The sequence below is a fragment of the Pseudopodoces humilis genome, chromosome 21, assembly GCF_049639895.1.
Source record: "Pseudopodoces humilis isolate 2021_Gansu_Grassland_sample_001 chromosome 21, ASM4963989v1, whole genome shotgun sequence".
Classification (NCBI taxonomy): Eukaryota; Metazoa; Chordata; class Aves; order Passeriformes; family Paridae; genus Pseudopodoces; species Pseudopodoces humilis.
Window position 1 is genome coordinate 7,613,236 of NC_142220.1, and position 4,784 is coordinate 7,618,019.

The 4,784-nt window shown below is 56.7% G+C and overlaps 1 long non-coding RNA gene and 1 other non-coding gene across 2 annotated transcripts; both read left to right on the top strand.

The window, feature by feature from the left end:
- The first annotated feature begins 2,845 nt into the window (after positions 1 to 2,845).
- LOC148182704 (uncharacterized) lies at positions 2,846 to 4,427 on the top strand. The gene is made up of 2 exons (XR_015774336.1): positions 2,846 to 3,158; positions 3,992 to 4,427. It is a non-coding gene; the product is annotated as an uncharacterized LOC148182704 (long non-coding RNA).
- On the top strand, positions 3,209 to 3,364 carry LOC148182705 (small Cajal body-specific RNA 16). The gene has a single exon (XR_015774364.1).
- Positions 4,428 to 4,784: the final 357 nt, after the last annotated feature.

Here is a 4,784-nt window from a genome sequence, read left to right on the forward strand (position 1 = left end):
TCCCTGCCCACAGTGGGATTGTGTCTCCCTGCCAGGCTGGTGGCAAACAAGGCTGTGAGGGGTTGGAGACCCCTGGCTCAGTTTTCAAGCCCCCCTCTCTCCTGAGTGTGCCTGGGGAGCCAGCACAGCCTGGCCAGCTCATTTGGCCACTGCACCTTTGGCTCCAGGGCTCTCCCACCATGCTCATACCCAGCAATCCTAAAGGATTTCACTGCAATCACAGTTGGATTTGATGGTCTTGGAGGTCTTTTCCAACCTCAAGAATTCTATGAATCTGTAAGGAAAAAAAGAAGATTGAGCATTGTGACTTCAGCATTAAACCAGCAACACATGAGAAGCGGGGCTGTGTTGGGAGAGGGGACATCCCTCAGCTTGTAAGCACTGGTCAAGGGGCAGCAGGGGAGGACTTTGTGCTCTGAGAAGCACAAAAGCAGCTTTTGAAAAGTCAGCTCCTCAGATCTGCAGGTATTTGTGTTTTCATTCATCCCCTGCATCACAATTCTTTGTGCAAAGTAGGGATCGTGCCCTCTGCTTTCACAGGGACTGGAAAGATGTTCCCCGGTATTTGTAGAACACTCCTGCTGTGTATTTACAAGCAGCAGAAGGAAAATCACAAGGCAATGAAGAGTTTAGTATTCAGAGCAGGCTCTGAGCAGCGCAGGCACCCACTCCTGGGGAACCTGAGTGTGGAATTACCTGCTCGACTGGGCTGGTGGCACAAACCTGTCCCTGTGTCACTCAATCTGTATTTGGATGTGCCAGCACCCAGAGGCCACAATAAGCTTTAATGGGCAAAAGTGAGTTTTTGTTCTCTGGTGGTTTGGTTTCCCCAGCTGCTCCTCCCATCCAGGTTTTGCACGGCTTTGGACCTGTATTTATATTTTATAAGAGGTCTGCTAAAGTGTGTTATTGCAGAAATAAACGTAAACACTGCTTCATTTTTAATGTGCCATCGGGGAGCAAGTTATTGCTTGTGTGTTGGAGTGGTTTTCTGCTCCCAGGCTGTTTATACCAAAAAGTCTTGGGAGGGAAAATTGTGATTAAATTTCTTGAGCGATATCTGTATTAGTGCTGAAAGCCTCTCTCTCAGACAGGAGTGGGGCTGTCAGAGTCACTGAAAGTGAAGCACAATTCAACATAAATAGGCAGCCTTGAGAACCATCAGCAGAATATTAAATCAAAATACTGATTTATTCTGTATTAACTGCCCTGTGGTTTCAGCTCCAGCCAAGAAAGGCCTCTGAACTCTCTGTGTGCAGAGATTTTGCCTTTGGTGGGTATTATAATAATAGAATCATGGAATGATTTGGGTTGAAAAGGACCTAAAAGCCCATCTCATTCCACACCTGCCATGGGCAGGACACCCTTCACTGTCCCAGGCAGGACAACCTGGCCTCGGGCACCTCCCGGGCTGGGGCAGCTGCAGCTCCTGTGGGCAGCCTGTGCCAGGGTGTCAGCACCGTCCCAGGGAGGAATTTCTTCCTCACTTCTTCCAGTATAAAACTATTGTCTTGTCCTATCCCCTAACCCTGAAGGGGCTCTGGGCTCTCCCTGGAGCTTTCTCTTCTCCAGGTGAAGGCCCCCAGCGCTCCCAGCCTGGCTGCAGAGCGGGGAGCTGCAGTCCCCGGAGCATCTCCGGGACTCCCTTTGCACCAGCAGCTCTAAAACCAACCCCCGCCGGCTCGGGCCGTTCCCGAGCGGCACGGGAGCTGTTCTCTGCCGGTCCCGAGCCCCACAGCGCCGGGCTCCGCTGCCGGCACTTCTCCTCCCGTTCCCCGGCTCCTCTCCCGGCGCTTCCCGGAGGATCCCGGGCGCCGCTGCAGTCCCAGCTTTTGCCGTACGAGGGCGCTGTCCCCGGCGGGCCGTGCCCTGCTCGGCGCTCCGGCCCGCGGCTGCTCTCGGTGCTTTCCCGGGCCCGCTCCCGGTCTCCGCTTCCGCTCCCCGCTTCTGGCCGCGTGGCGCTGAGAGAGGCTCGGGGACATGGCGGGCACGGGGTGTGAGGGCGCTGAGGGAGGCTCGGGGACATGGCGGGCACGGGGTGTGAGGGCGCTGAGGGAGGCTCGGGGACATGGCGGGCACGGGGTGTGAGGGCGCTGAGGGAGGCTCGGGGACATGGCGGGCACGGGGTGTGAGAGGGCGCTGAGGGAGGCTCGGGGACATGGCGGGCACGGGGTGTGAGAGGCACTGAGGGATGATCGGGGACATGGCGGGTCTGTGGGGTGTTGGGTGCGGGAGGGGGCCGGGGAGATGCAGTAGGGGGGATCTGGAGCGCTGGGGGTACTGAGGGGCTGGGGGGCAGAGTGCAGTGCAGGCCGGGCGGTAATGGGGGCTCCGGGGAAGCAGCGGCTGGGAGGGCGGGAGGGACTCGGGGTTTGGGGGGGCTGGAGCGCTGAAGGGGTGCGGGGTACTGGAGTGCAGGGTATGGCGGTTTGGGGGGAGCGGGGGCCGGCTGGATTTGGGGGTGCAGAGGGAGTTTGGGGTGCAGAGTGGCGGGTATTGAGGTACGGGGGGAGGGGTGTGGGGTTGCAGGGGGTGCTACAGTGGGGTGGGAAGTGGGGGTGACCGTGAGGAGGCTGGGGGAGACAGGGTTTGGGGGGCATGGGAAGCAATGAAGGGGGGTAGTGAGGGTCGGGGGGACAGGGTGTGGGGAGGCAGCTGTGAGGAGTGGGAGGGGATGCAGGGGAGATGTTGGGGTGTAGTGGGGGTACTGACGGCCTGGGGGTCAGAGTTCCATGGGGGGCTGCAGTGAGGGCTGGGGGAGGCAGGGTTTGGGGGGCTAGAGCATTGGGGAACACAGGGTTTGGGGTCTCTGTGGGGGCTTTGGGACTGTAGGAGTTCGGTGGGAGGGCTGGGGTGCTGTGCAAGGACAACTCTGGGCTGTGGCTGCTCCCTGGGGAGGTGTTGGGCCCACAGCAGGGTGGGACAGCAGCAGGGAACAGCTGGATGGGGTGTAAGGAGTGAGCGGTGTGGTGGGGAGGGGGCTGCAGGGCCAGCCCCCGGGCCAACACCACACCAGGACTTTGTTTTTGCAGCCAGTGTCCCAGAACTTTGAGTTTCACAGGATTTCCTTCGGGGGCTCAGCCCCAGAGAAGCCACAGCCCCAGATGGTGACATGGGTGGGACTCTGTGCTTCCATTCCTGAGGTGAGGGTGCACCAGGTGAGTCGTGGGAGCTCTGGGTGCTCCTCCTGGGCAGGGGTACGGGGTCTGTGGGCTGGGGAACGGCTGCTGGGTGCTGCCAGCCAGCCTCACCCGTGCCCAAGAGCAGCTCCCAGGTGGGCTCCGTGCTGGGCCTCACCTGTGCAGTAACAGGTGTGAACATTCATGAAGCATTTTGATGGTCATGTATGATACTGCATACAACAGCTGCACCACTAATCCAAGGAAAAACAGGGTTGGGGTTTTTTAATGTATACATGTCTTTTGAAAATGTCTTGCAAAATCAAACTGGTGCTCTCTCAGGTATGGAAATGAGAACCTGGGTGCTTGATTTATCACTAGATACTGTTTGAGTTGCAACTTTGTTCCCCACATAGTAGGGAATAGTGATAAGGTGGTTTCTGCACTTGAGCAGATGGAAAGCTTTGTTGGAAGTTGTGTACTTTGCTCTGTTGTTACATGTTTGGTGTCTCTCCTGCAGCAGGGGGTTCACCTGGGGACAGACTCTGCCCTGGCAAGTGTGGGAAGGGAGGGGGGAAGGCCTGTGCTGGGAACCACACAGTGGCACCACAGTGATCTTGGCTCCTGGCAAAAATCCCTTGCCAAAATAACAGGTCCTTTACCCGTTTGTTATTGCTGTGGGATGGGTGATCTGGCTCTGGTGTGCTTTTGGAAGTGCTTGTGGTAGCGATGCTTTTGGGAAGGATTTTAGGGAGAGCTGGGGTGGGATGGTGCTTCAGTTAACACTGATCAAGAGGAGATGGGTCTGTGTAGGACAGGGGCTCTGGCTTTAGCTGCATTCCTGGCTGAACATCCTGGTTATTTATTTTCAGGTGGCTGGACTGAGAGGTGATTCTGCAGGATGGTGAGAGCTGCTCTTGCAGTTTGGTTATACCTGTGTGGTCTTTTTGGGTTATCACAGAATCATAGAAGGGTTTGAGCTGGAAAGGACCATAAAGACCATCTCCTTCCACCCCCTGCCATGGGCAAGGACACCTCCCACTAGCCCAGGTTGCCCCAAGCCCCATCCAGCCTGGCCTTGAACATGTCCATAGGGTAGCCACAGCTTGTCTGGGCAACCTCTGCCAGGGCCTCCCCACCGTCACTAATTCCCCAATACCCCACCTAACCCCTCCCTGTTGAAACCATTCCCCCTTGTCCTGGCACTCCATGCTCTTGTAAAGTCCCCCTCCAGTTTTCCTGTAGGTTATAGAAAGCAGTTGTGCCTAAATGGATGGTGAACATGAATAAAATCCATTTTTCAAAGTTGACTTGCTTTTTTCTTATTTAATGCTTTTGTGCCTGAGCACAGCAGGCAGGTGTTTAACTGCTGCAGGTGGCTGTGCAGGCAGCAGAGAACTGGCACCTGCACTGACCCCGGGGCTGTCACACCCTGCAGATGTGCAGGGGCTTTCGGGATCCCGACTTGATCTCTGCGGTGCTGTGGGATTGGGAGCATCGGTGTGCCGAGCTCCCACCTCCACTAGAGGGTGTGGAGCTCCGCAGAATCTTTCGTTTTCACGGAAATGGGAAAGCTGTGAGCCTTTCTTATCGTATGCACAGGCAGCGAGACCATGGCAGGATTACATCCCTCGGGAGATCCCTGCCCTGTTGCATTACGCAACT